The sequence below is a fragment of the Lithobates pipiens genome, unplaced genomic scaffold (assembly GCF_037356315.1).
Source record: "Lithobates pipiens isolate NorthernLeopardFrog02 unplaced genomic scaffold, aLitPip1_a1.2 Scaffold_16, whole genome shotgun sequence".
In the NCBI taxonomy this organism is placed as follows: Eukaryota; Metazoa; Chordata; class Amphibia; order Anura; family Ranidae; genus Lithobates; species Lithobates pipiens.
The window spans coordinates 66829859-66844163 of NW_027507748.1; the positions used below are offsets into that span (position 1 = coordinate 66829859).

The 14305-nt window shown below is 44.1% G+C and overlaps 1 protein-coding gene across 2 annotated transcripts in view; it reads right to left on the bottom strand.

Annotated features, from left to right (window-relative positions):
- MAP3K7CL (MAP3K7 C-terminal like) overlaps positions 1-13466 on the bottom strand; it is a 92283-nt gene extending 78817 nt beyond the window's left edge. The window contains exons 1-2 of one of the 2 annotated variants that reach the window (XM_077480019.1): positions 13309-13466; positions 13128-13194 (exon numbers count right to left, since the gene is read on the bottom strand). The gene's annotated coding sequence lies outside the window, so the exon portion shown is untranslated. Of the gene's footprint in view, positions 1-13127 lie in introns of both variants that reach the window. The other variant, XM_077480017.1, reaches the window with a different exon arrangement.
- Between the last annotated feature and the right edge of the window lie 839 nt (positions 13467-14305).

The window sequence follows — 14305 nt, forward strand, 5'->3', positions numbered from 1 at the left end:
TCACAACCTTTCCTCATAACTAATGTCCTCCACAGATCCTTTATTAGCTTAGTTGCCATTCTTTGTACTCAGTCCATTTCCAGAACATCCTTCCTGAGGACTGGTGCCCAGAACTGGACAGCATACTCCAGGTGTGGCTGGACCAGAGTCTTGTAGAGTGGGAGAATTATCGTTTTATCTCTGGAGTTGATCCCTATTTTAATGCCAATATTCTGTTTGCTTTGTTAGCAGCAGCTTGGCATTACACGCCATTGCTGAGCCTTTCATCTACTAGGACCTCCATGTCCTTTTCCATCCTAGATTCCCTCAGAGGTTCTCCCCCCAGTGAGTATATTGCATTTATATTTTTGCCACCCAAATGCATTATTTTAAATTTTTCTACATTAAACCTCATTTGCCATGTAGTTGGCCACCCCATTAATTTGTTCAGATCTTCTTGCAAGGTTTCCACATCCTGCGGAGAAGTTATTGCCCTGTTTAGCTTAGTGTCGTCTGCAACTTCAGAGATTGAGCTGTTTACTACATCATCCAGGTTCGTTTATGAACAAATTAAACAGGATTGTCCCAGCACAGAACCCTGGGGGACTCCACTACCCACCCCTGACCATTCCGAGTACTCCCCATTTATCACCACCCTCTGAACTCGCCCTTGTAGCCAGTTTTCAATCCATGTACTCACCCTATGGTACATGCCAACAGACGTTAACATTTATGGGGAACTGTGTCAAATGCCTTTGCAAAATCCAGATACACCACGTCTACAGGCCTTCCTTTATCTAGATGGCAGCTCACCTTCTCATAGAAGGTTAATAGATTGATTTGGCAAGAACGATTCTTCATGAATCCATGCTGATTACTGCTAATGATACCATTTTCTTTACTAAAATCATGTATATAGTCCCTTATCATCCCCTCCAAGAGCTTTCATACTATTGATGTTAGGCTAACTGGTCTGTAATTCCCAGGGATGTATTTTGGCCCTTTTTTAAATATTGGTGCTACATTGGCTTTTCTCCAATCAGCTGGTACCAGTCCCGTTAGTAGACTGTCAGTAAATATTAGGAACAATGGTCTGGCAATTACTTACTAAGTTCCCTAAGAACCCTCGGGTGCATGCCATCTGGTTCTGGTGACTTATTAATGTTAAGTGTTCCAAGTCTATCTCTAATTCTGTCCTCTGTTAGCCATGAAGGTGCTTCCTGCGATGTGTCATGAGGATAAACATTGCAGTTTTGGCTACTGAAGCCCCCCAATTCCTTAGTGAAGACTGAGGAAAATAATAAATTCAATACCTTCACCATCTCCCCCATCCTTTGTAACCAGATTTCCTTTGTAACACCTTGTTGAATCTATGCCATAAAGAATTAATGCAGTTCTGAAGGCAAAGGAGGGTCCAACTCCATACTAGCAAGGTGTACCTAATAAAGTGGCCAGTGAGTGTAAATTTGTATGACAATTTAAACCAGTTTACTGGTATTATTTGTTTATTTTTACTCTGTATTCCAAAGACTGTTTTTTTTTGTTTTTTTTTTAACATGTGACCAGCGGCCAAGGACTAGAGGCTCCTCCTGCTTAGCTGGGAAAGAGCTTGGTCAATTGACAGCTGTATATATCGATTAGGAAAAATGGTACTTCGATTTTTTTTAATTAAAATACTCACAGCGCCATCATCCACATACATAAAAAGAAGGCAAAGATAAGGGAAATGTGGGTTTAGTATCACCTTAAAGGATAAGTTCACCTTTGTATAAAAAAAGAATAAATGCGCATCTTTTTGCAGGTAAAAAATGTGCATTGTCATTTTTTTTTTTTACCATGAGCCTGCAAAGCATTGCATCCGCAATCAGCTCGCGGTCACCAACAGATCGCAGGTGCAATGCTCAGTTCTTGGAGACAGTCTATATAGCTGTCTGCCTGTACCTTATATGAACAGGCAGTTATACTCTTTCAGGAAGACTCAATAAGCTACCTAGAACAGTGCCCAGGTAGTTCATTGAGAACTACAAGCCAATAGCCGCAAAGGCTGTCAGTACATGTAGTTTTCACATTCACAAAACACTGAATAAATTATGCGGCTGGGTGGATGGAGCATTTTTTTTTAAATTGTAATAGCTAACGGAAGAAAATCAAACATGTATCATGTTACAGATGCACCAGCCTCTGCACCCCTCTGATCCCCCATTTTGAAGATACCAGGGAAGAAGATACCTGTTCACTATCACAATGGGAATTGAGGGGGTGCAGAAGCTGATGCATCTGTAACATGTTACATGTTACACCCTGAATATGGATGCACCTTGTAATATGTTACAAAAGGTGAACTTATTCTTTAATGCTATATGCATGGAAATGTTTGCGTTTAAGATTACATATGTACCAGCATATGTACATTGCTTATTGGCTGCTGCATGCCAGCATGTACATATCCAACAATGTGTAGTTAGCGGTGCCTATGCCTACTTCATAGTCGTTGGCCCTGAATGGTCATCTACATCCTAGCAAGGAACACTATGCAGCATATGTTGCCTGTGACCTAGCAACCAAGGATGCTAGGTGGAAATGGACATCTGTGTTCTAGCAAACAAGGACCACCAGTTGACATGTAAATACCAACAATGTGTCGTGGCATTTCGTCATGTGGTTTCCATTGAAGGGGAATCGTAGTTCAGAATAGCAGATAATTCCCTTCAACAGAGATCACATCACAAAGAGCCTAGACCAGGGGTGCCCATCCAGTGGCCCGCGGAGCCCTCTGATGTGGCCCGCGACCTCCTGCTCTGGGATGGCTGGTTGGCAAGCCCAGATCACAGATTCCTGACCTGACATCCCAGAGCATCTGTGTTGTGAATGAAGCCGGCGGTAGAGGAAGCAATTGGTTGCATAGCAGAGCCGCATAAGATGATGCTTCCTGTATAGCGCCACCTCCTTGCACAGGCGAAGTGATACCAAATGCACTCTGCCTGGAACAGCAACAGCTGGTGATACCTGAATTGCAGACTGTTATTAAAGGTATGTTTAATACTATAATCACAGTGTATATATGGGCATATCTGTTCTGCAGTGGTTACCAGGCTGCTTTCAAACTGCAAAGAGCCATAGACCTCTCTTATTACCTACGGATTTGGTGCACTTCCAGAAAGTGCACAACACCTGCAGGATATAATAGAATTCTATGGCAAAGTGCAGCTAACCCACTGAAAAGCCAGAGGTGCACTGCTCTGGGTAGACCACAACACATCAGTGTGAAAGCAGCTTTAGGCCCCTTTCACATTCACCTCTATGGAGCGGCAAATGTAAACAGACTTGTGTCCGTTTTCACCTGCATACCTTCAATCCGATCCTCTAAAAGAAAAAAAACAGAAGGGGATCTGTGCCCTTCCATATGGGAAGATTAGAGGGCCCATAGAGTAAAGTGGGCTATGTCCGTGTCCGCTCTGCATATGCAGAGTGTACACAGACCTGTCATCCGCCCACTCCACTCATTGTGGCCCGCGACTGGTTACCAAGTTGCTTAAGTGGCCCTTGCTCTTCAAAAGGTTGGGCACCCCTGGCCTAGACCATCAGACATAGGGTTAGCAATGAACAGATCTGCAATACCATTTTCTTCAGGAACATTAAAGTGGAGTTCTAGTAATTTTTTTGTTTATTAAAGCGGTTCTCCACCCTAAAGTGGAAGTTCTGCTCATCTGATCCCTCCCCCCTCCGGTGCCACAATCGGCACCTTTCGGGGGGGGGGGGTGCAGTTACCTGGATAATCCAGGTATCTGCACCCACTTCCGGGACAGACCGCCGCAGACCACCTCAGATGAGCCGCCACCCCCCCCCCCCGTTGTGTTCTGGGAAACACACAGTTCCCAGGACACAGTGGGGACCAGCAGAGATGTGCAGCGCGACTCGCGTATGCACAGTAGGGAACCGGGCAGTGAAGCCTCAATGATTCACTTACCGATTCCCTGACAGAAGATGGCGGTGGGGGCAGCAGAGAGATGAGCGATCGCTCGTCATCTGCCGCCAACATCGCTGGACCCTGGGACAGGTAAGTGTGAATTTATTAAAAGTCAGCAGCTGCAATATTTGTAGCTGCTAGCTTTTAATATTTTTTTTAAAGGTGCAGAACCGCTTTAAAACTGTAGCTGCTGACTTTTAATAAACACACACTCACCTGTCCAATGATCCAGCGGTGCGCTCACCCCAGCCATGTTCTCCCCATGTCCTCCCTCGGCAGCCCTGGCATTTTCACTATGGGCACCTGGCTGTGACAGCTTGCGGCTTCACAGCCAGGTGCCCACTGCGCATGCATGAGTGGTACTGCACTCTGTGACTAGTCCTGAAGTCTTCTAGAACCTGTCATGTATCCCAGAAGACGAACTTCCACTTCCGATCGCCTAGGGCGGCCGGAACGGAAATTTGAGCGGGTACCTGTCAAAATTGGGTACCTGCTTCCCCCTCCTCCCGAAAAGCTCCATTTCACAAACAGGAGCCTGGGGAAGAGGCCTTCCACTTTTGGGTGGAACTCCACTTTAAGTATATCAGCCCTTCTATTTGTACATAGTCGTTAACATTTGGGCATATCCGAGGCAATATTTCAGGCCACACTAACTCACTTTACAGAGGAGCCTTGAGAAGGCAGTGCGGCTCTCTCATATGTTTCCAAATGTGTGCAACTAAAACCTCTGTTTTTAATGTAAATTGTTAAGACAGTTACAAAAGGCTAGTAAGTGTGCTAAAAAATAAAATGTGTTTGTTTGTGTTGAAGGTCCATTTCAAAAGACAAGTTCATGTTTATATAAAGTGTTCCCAGCTACCAATTCTTACCCCTCCAATCCACGCTTAGCAAAAACCACATACACACATCATTTCCCACTTACCTCTCTCTGACAATGGTGACCACCCACAGTGTATACATCCCGCTTTCAATGGCACCAGTGAAGTATCCTCTTATAGACTTTTATGGGGCATCATTTCAATAGTATGGGTATACACATTACAATTAATGTAAAGTACAACACTGGCAAAGGCCCCAAAGAGAAGGTTCCTGAGGGGAGAATGTAAACATTGTAGGAGGCAGCTGCCATATGAGAGATTGGCTAGTGTGCATACAGTATGTGTAGAGGTATTGGCTTAAACTATGATGAAGTAGGGAGTGGGGTGTCAGGAAAGGCATGCCTGAAGGCAAAATGGCTCCTCAATGCAAATTCTTATGTGCAGGCTGACACACAGTCATACATGTCCACATGCAGCAAGTGCATGTTCATATGCGTACACATACACAAGTCTCTGTCACTAATGTTGTCTCCAGGGGGGCTATTTAATCTGAGCAATTGCTGTCAGATATACAAGGTGTGTTCATTTGTAATAAGTTATGATAGCAGGCATAAGAGAACAATCATGGAAAGCTCTCCTGGGATTCTTGCCTGATGCCCCTCATACATGAGACAATGTATGGGTTGATTTACAAAAACTGGAGAGTGCAAAATCTGTACAGCTGTGCATAGTAGCCAATCAGCTTCTAACTTCAGTTTGTTCAATTAAGCTTTAAAGAGGAAGTAAACCCTGATGAGTTTACTTCCTCTTTCATTCCCTGCGAAGGTAAAGCATAATGGGCTTCTATGCATTGCATAGTAGTCCATTATGTGTCACTTACCTGACACAGGAGCCAGCGATGTCACCGCTGTCCCCTGTAGTCCGGCGCATCCATCTTCTCAGTGGGTCTGGCCGCTCCGCCGCTGTCATTCGGCAAAGCCGCGTTGACGTCACTCCTGCGCATGCGCACGGGAGCCACCACGCGCGGCATAGTCACCGGTGACAGCTGTGCCTGTCTTTCGGCAAATATCTCCTAAACAGTGTAGGTTTAGGAGATATTTCTTGGACCTACAGGTAAGCTTTAATCATGGCTTACCTGTAGGTCAAAGTGTGTTGTAAGGGTTTACAACCACTTTAAAGTGGCTGTAAACCCTGTTACACCAATTTTACCTACAGGTAAGTCTATAAGAAGACTTACCTGTAGGTACCTTGAGTATCTCCTAAACTTTAGAAGATATTCAGTATATGCGCTGCTGCCGACATCATCGGCACATGCGCACTGAAGAAAGAGGTAGCTGGTGCCCATTTCTTCAGGAGTCATGCCATGACCGGCGGCTCCCGCGCAAATCACATCTCCATAGCCATGAACCCAGAAGTAACTCCGGTGGAAGATGTCCACACTGTACTCAGAGGGCTGGTTACGATGCAGGGCATCATTCTAAGGTTCTAAGGTATTTCATAATGAGCTAGTGTGCGAGTCATACTAGCTCATTATGCCTTTGTCTTGCAGGGTTTGCTTTGTTTGTTTTTTTCCCCCAAGGTTTACAACCTCTTTAAAGGCGGAGTTTCACCCAAAAAAGGAACTTCCGCTTTTTGGAATACTTCCCCCATCCGGTGTCACATTTGGCACCTTTCAGGGGGGAGGGGCAGCAAATACCTGTATAATCCAGGTATTTGCTCCCACTTCCAGGCATAGATAGCCACAGTATCCGCAGATATCTATGCCATATCCGGCACTTCCCCCCCTCCCCGCTGTCTTCTAGGAGACACACCGATTCCAGGAGACAGCCGGGACCAGTGGGATCGCTCAGCGCGACTCGCACATGCGCAGTAGGGAACCAGGCTGCGAAGCCGCTAGGCTTCACTTCCTAATTCCCTTACTGAAGATGGAGGTGCCTCCACCCGAGAGCCGAGGGACAGATCGGCTTTGGGTGCAGACATCGCGGGCGCCCTGGACAGATAAGTGTCCATATTTTAAAAGTCATCAGCTGCAGTATTTGTAGCTGCTGACTTTAAAAAAAAATAATAATAATTTGGCGGAACTCCAAACTTTGAAGCTGATTGGTTTCTATGCAGAGCTGCACAAGATTTTGCACTCTCCAGTTTTAGTACATCAACCTCATTGTCTTTTAATTTGAAGATTAACTGGGGTTGATTTACTAATGTAGAGTAGAGACTGTTCACTGTACAAAGTGTACCCTAGGAAATAAGGTGAAGCTGTGTCAAATTTAAATACCCAATCAGGTGTAAGGGAAAAAAAATAAAAAATTTTGCTAGACTATGATTGCTTGATTAACGTGAAATAAAGTGAATGCAGTTTCAGTGGACAGCCTCTTCATAAATCAGCCCTGCTGACTTTTCAATATTGAAATGATCATCAGTAAATGAATGATTGAAACTTACTGTATGCGTTCCTTTCATGCTCTTAAAGACAATCAGTCATTTTAAATATTTTGGTTTTTGAACCAGTTTTTAAAAGAAAATAACATTTCTATTGTGATTGTCCTTTCCTCTGAACAATTGATAACATTGATCATTTTTGTTAAAGCAAGATTGCTTTAGCTGCAAGATAGGAAATCATATTGATTGATACTTCCCATTATTAGCCACAGATTATGCACCTTCTGTTGTATTTGTGTATTATTTGTCTGATAGTATGGAATATCTCCTGTGTATGACCAGCCTGGTCTAGTCCAGTGTTTCTCAGTATGTTTTTACTATGTACCCTATTTCAATTCTAGGTAATTACCATAAATCCCATTAGTGTTTCCCAACAAACCCCCAATGTATCATGTATTTCTAGTCTTCTATATGTTTTTAAATTGCAAAAACACTCTAACCTATTCTGCATTAAAGTGGTTGTAAACCCTTACAACACACTTTGACCTACAAGTAAGCCTAGATTAAGGCTTACCTGTAGGTCCAAGAAATATCTCCTAAACCTATACGGTTTAGGAGATATTTGCCCGAAGACAGGCAAGGCTGTCTACGGCGCTTGCACCGTAGACAGCGGCGCGCAGGCGCACTGAGCGTGGCATCGTCAATGACGAAGATGCAGCGCATGTCGGCTCCTGTGCACATGCGCGGGAGTGACGTCATCGTGGCTTCGCCCAATGACAGCGGCGGAGCTGCGAGACCCCACCGAGAAGATGGATGCACCGGACTACAGGGGACAGTGGTGACTTCACTGGCTCCTGTGTCAGGTAAGTGACACATAATGGACTACTATGCGATGCATAGTAGTCCATTATGCTTTGCCTTTGCAGGGAATGAAAGAGGAAGTAAACCCATCAGGGTTTACTTCCTCTTTAAGTATTATTTTAGGTTTAACTTAACCCCTTAACTTGTTGTAAATAGTGATCAGCAAAATATTAACTTTTAATTTCTTTTGTGGTCTTGTAAGGTCTTGTAAGGTCTCGGCACCAATAAACTCCCCAGCGTGTTATCCTATGTGTCCATGCATGCATAAGCTGTTATCAAGGTTATTTGGGTGGGGCATTTTCTGGCTGGAAAAAAAACAACAGAATTAGTGGGTTTTAGGAGGATTTTTTTAAGCTTTAAAAACACTATAATGCCCTGTACACATGACCGGACTTTCCGGCAGACTAGGTCCGGCAGTCTTCCCGACTGACTTTTCAGTGGAGTTCTGACGGACTTTCCGAATGAACGGACTTGGCCACACGCAATCACACCAAAGTCCGTGACCGTGATGACGTATGACCAGACTAGAATAAAGAAGTTCATAGCCAGTAGCCAATAGCTGCCCTAGTGTCGGTTTTCGTCTGTCGGACTAGCATAAAGACAAATGGATTTTTCGACCGGACTCGAGTCCGTCGAAAAGATTTGAAACATGTTTTAAATCTAATGTCTGTCTGATTTTTCCACAGCAAAGGTCCAATGTAGCCCAGACATGGTCGAATTGTCCAACGGATTCGTTCCGTCGGACCTTTGCTTTCGAAAAGTCTGGCCATGTGTACACGGCATAACTTTGATAAAAGCTTAGAAACGCTCAGAAACACCAAAACACTCGTCTATTCAAAGTTTATCAGCATTTTTGAGCCATAAGCTTTTGTGGGAGTATAGTTTTGCTAAAAAAAAACTCATTCTACAGCTACAGCTTTCTACAGCTAATGCTAACGGTGTTTTTATTATGTCCTGTGTGCATGAGGCCTAAGGCTGCACAAACAAATGGCAACCACCCCAAGCTATAATTGGCCTTTGCAGCAAGGAGCACATGGAAAGGCAGTGCACGTCAAAAAAGCTACAATCAAAAATTGTCAAAAGGCCACAAACCAATTCGCAAATACATGGGTAAGCTGCAGAGGCCACATCACGGCACCCTGGGGTACTGCAGTTGAAGTCCTAACTATCATTTTGAGAGTCTCCTGAGTTGCAGCACATATATATAATAGTGAAGAGATTAAAGCCGAGTTCCACCCATAAAAAAAATTATATTACTGTACAGCAGATGACATTTGAAGAAAATTATTTTTTTTTGCTTACCTTTTAATCCCTGTTGCTATGTGGTCCCTTCAAATCTTCCCCTTCCTCACCTTGGCTCCTGACATCACTTCCCACGGCACCTCTGCTCGCTACTGCACCTGGGAGATGTGTGTCATCATTTCCCAGGAGTCAGTGGGCAGCACTAAGGGCTTCATTGCCATCACAGCAGGGCGGGTACTTCTGACGCCGCCGCCCGTTGTGATGGCAACGTGGGAACTTTACGGCACTGTGAGCGAGCCTGTCATAATGCACATGCGTGAGAACGGGCGGTGCATGCTGGTCACTCAGCTGCACCGTATCCCGGAACTGTATGCTTGTGGGCTTCACATGCCCACAAGCAAGATGGGAATGGCCAGAACAGAATATAACTTTCTTTTTTATAGTAAAGCAGACATCGGGGGACAAATTTTAACAAACAAGTGAGTGTTATAAGTGAATGTTCTGAGCTTAAGAAATGTTTTCAAACAAAAAATGTATAAATGTCGGTGTAACTTCGCTTTATTAAGGACAGGTATGCCTGGAAGGAGCCCACCCCTCTTTAAAGTTACAGGGACGTACTGGATACCCAGCTATAGCACAATGGCAGTGAAGGTATACAGTGCGTCCTCTCACCTAGGGCCAGCCCTACCATGGGTCCCAGTGGGTCCATTGGACCCAGGCAGCACTTTGAGAGGGGCAGCAAATTTAACCATGGCTGCCTTTCCTTCTCTTCTACTTACGCAGCAAATTGACAAGCAAGATTATTTTCTAGCAGTTGTATGTGTCATGATGACAACTGCCCCCCCCACTCCCCGAGCCACTCCGCTTGCCCCTATACTACCCTAGCCTGTCTATATACTACCCTAGCCTATCCATATAAAAACCCTAGCCTGCCGCCATACTACCGTGACCTGCCCCCCATACTACCGTGGCCTGCCCCCATACTACCGAGGCCTGCTCCTATATTACCCTGGCCTCCCCTTGGAATTATAATTTTTGCATAAAGACAAGGTGCTGTTGCATATAAATCTTCCTGCTAAATTAAAATGTTAGTTTTAATTATCATGATATAAAATAATGGCTGTGGGGGCCTTTTGGTGGGTGTCATTTTTTTTGGGGGGGGCGTATTTCATTTTTGGACCCAGGCAATCTCTTGGGCCAGCCCTGCCCTCACCAATTACCAGCAGTACAAACAAATGGCAACCACCCCAACCTATAACTGGCCATTGCAGCAAGAAGTACATAGAAAGGCGACACACATCAAAAGCTGCTGTAATTATAGAGTTCGCACTGCAGTACACTGGGGTGCCATGATATGGCCGCTGCAGATTATGCATGTATTTGTGTGTGTGCAAACTAAACCTCTTGGTTTCAACATGAACTGTTAGACAGGGTCAATTCAGTTTGTTGCAGGCTGGCTGGTAAGTGAGCTGGGAATTTTTGTTTGTTGTTTTTTTTTTTGGATTTGTACGGCTGGCCACGCACACAGGTTTTTTGTTTTTTTTTGTCTAGCCTTAAAGTACAACAAAGTCCTCCGTCCAACCTTTACAGCATGGATAGATGAATCTTCCACTGCCGCTACTGTATTATGACAGCCAGTGCTGCCCGCTGTCAGAATTCCTGAACAGAAGTTGCATCTGACTGGATGCAGCCATTGTTTGCCCAACAATTTTCCGCCCGGCTCCTTCAATCTTTCATTTGAAGGATGTCAGGTGGGAAGGGAACTGACAGGGCCATTCACTAAGCAAATTGTAGTTCATCAGGAACCGGACAAAATCGGAACATTATATGGCCAACTTAAAGTGTAAGTAACCCCTCCTATTATTTTTCGCCAAGGAAGCTGCCATCTTTGCCTCTGTTTAATCTACAACTGCCATGATGCTGCACATGTGACCAATTATGACACCAGCCATTGGATGGTTTGACAGTTTGGTTGAGAGCACAACCAATGGGAGTGTTATAGTTCCGGCACGTGAAAGAAATGAAACTGTTTTATGGATGGGTTTACTTCCGCTTTAAAGGTCCAATAAGCTTTCTGAGTAAGATAGACCCAGACTGCAGAAAGAAAAAATGAAAGGGCAGGGCTTAGTAGGAAGACCATTCCAATTTTATTTTAACATAAATTATCAATGTAGCAATTGTTCAGATTATACTGGGCAATAACAGCACAAATGTTATCTTCTACCGTTCAAAAACCAAATCAAAATCAATTACACAAAATAGAAAAAAGAAATTCAAACAACTCCAATACAGGTATACCCCACTTTTAAGTACACAATGGGGTTTATTTACTAAAGCTGGAAAGTGCAAAATCAGGCTCACTTCTGCATAGAAACCAATGAGCTTCCAGGTTTTATTACCAAAGCTTAATTGAACAAGCTGAGGTTAGAAGCTCATTGGTTTCTATACAGAAGTGAGCCTGATTTTGCACTTTCCAGCTTTAGTAAATAAACCCCATTGTGTACTTAAAGCGGTTCTTCACCCTAAAGGGGAAGTTCCGCTAGTATTATCCCTCCCCCCCTCCGGTGCCACAATCGGCACCTTTCGGGGGGGAGGGGGGTGCAGTTACCTGGATAATCCAGGTAACTGCACCCACTTCCGGCCAGACCGCCGCATGGCTCCGCCCACCGCCGCATGGCTCCCCCCCCCCGTTGTGTTCTGGGAAACACACAGTTCCCAGAGACACAGCGGGGAACCAGCGCATCGCGACTCGCGCATGCGCAGTAGGGAACCGGGCAGTGAAGCCCTCTTGCTTCACTTCCCGATTCCCTGACAGAGGATGGCGGCGGTGGCTGCAGCGAGACGAGCGATCGCTCGCCATCTGCCGCCGACATCGCTGGAACCTGGGACAGGTAAGTGTGATATTATTAAAAGTCAGCAGCTGCAATATTAGTAGCTGCTGGCTTTTAATATTTTTTTTTTTTGTGCAGCTCCTCTTTAAAAGTGGGGCATGCCTGTAGAAATTGTATGCTGTACTGTTCAAAAAACAAATGACAATCAAATACACAAAAAAGGAAAAATAAAAAAACAAAGAAGGACAATTTAATCGTCTACTGTTCATAGCCAATCGAAAATCAAATCCACCAACAGCAAAAAAAAAAAAAGAATTACAATAGAATTTTAATTTTTGACTGTGCAAAAACAAAATGACAATCAAATACACAAAAGAAAAGAACTACAATAGAAATGTTACTTTCTATTGTGAAAAAACGAAATGACAATCAAATACACAAAAAGGAAAAAGGAAAAACAAAGAACGACAATGAAAATGTTAACTTCTACTGTTCACAAACAAAAGGACAATCAAATATACGAAAATACATAAAAAGAAAGAACTACAATAGAAATTTCTTCTTTAAAAAAAGGATTGAAAAAAAGAAGAAAATTAATTGAAAGAAGGTAAAATTATCCTCAATGTACCCAAGCAAAAAAAAAAAAAGAAGAGAAGCAGCAATTCATTTTAATTTTTTTTTTCTTCATTTGAATGTCACCGAAGCAGCTCAGTGAGCAAATGGAAAGTCTGCAATTCACGAAAATTTTGCTGACAGCAAAACCACAAATTTTGCAGCAAAATTCATTTTGCGGCGTTCACTTTGCTCATCCCTAATCACAAAAAAAGGGTTAGACTGCGCTTATGTTTTCCCTCCTTCTAGGCAAGCCATAAAAACCATATGTTTGCTGAGCCGACAGGGGCCACGCAAAGGATTTAGCCGTCACACCCATACAACAACTGCGGGCAAGGGTGCCAGCTGCTTATGTGCAAATTCTGTATCACAACACAGATTAAGTGATGTTACAGCTTCATCCTCTCTGCAGTCCAACGTCCACACCTGTTGCCTTACCTCACTCAGCCGAGAGTGTCTGCGCTCCAATAATCCCAGGTCAGCCACTTCCTTGGCCGCTTCTTGTCTTTGTGGAGGAAAAAAAATAAAAAATCAATGGCAGCAAAGCTTGCACCTGCTGCATAGCCACTCTGACAGCAACTGAATGGCTGGGACAGCTGTCAGCACAGCATGCAACTACCTGCAACGGCCTTGCTTTTCCAAAAAGGACTTTCTCTCCCTCCTTCCTCTCCTTGTAGCCCCCTTTCCCTATCCTTCCAGCAGAGTTTAGTATGTTGTCATTGCTTTGGAGGGGAGGGAAAAAAAAAAATCCGCCTGTCACGCTCCTTAAAAAACAAAGTGACAAACCGCGGGAGTTCAAGGCTTTTAATTCACTAGTCCCAGTGAACTTAAAATACAAACAGACTTACTTCACTGGGCAAGAATGTTTTCAGCATGACCCAATCAGTGTCTGAGCCTATTCCAGCTCGCTGGCAAAGATAGTCACTTGTACTCAGCAGAACTGTCTGGGGCTGCTGTCAGCCAGAGGTGACATGGCCAAAAGATTGCAGGCAGGTTATCAAAAAAGGACCAAGTGCCAGCTAAGTTAGCTATTGAGAAAACTCTTCACTATGAGGCCAAAAAAGATGAGCGATAGGCAATTAGGAGGCCATATACTGTAAGTGATCAGTGTAAAAAGATCCTGGTAGACAATATAAGAATTCTTCTAAATTCAGAGCTCATTTCTTTAAAGGATAACTCCACTTTTGTGGGGGGAAAAAATAGCAAACACAGAAAAAAATAATATAGCGTATATAAATGCAATAAAGTATTATTGTAATTGAATGTTATTTAACCGCTTGCTGACCGCCGCACACAGATGTACGTTGGCAGAATGGCATAGGCAGGCAAATGGGCATACCTGTACGTCCATTTAAATTCGCAGCCTATCGGGCGCTTGAGCCTGCCACACGCCCGTGGGTCCCAGAAACCCGATGTTCGCCGGTGGCCCGCAATTGCGGTGTGGAGATGTAGAACGGGGAGATCAAATTAAAATTAAACTAGACATGTCCTAGTGATCATTCGGATTAAACATACCGTATATACTCGAGTATAAGCCGAGATTTTCAGCCTCTTTTTTGAGGCTGAAAGTGCCCCCCTCGGCTTATACTCGAGTCATCGCTGTCTGCCCGCTCGAT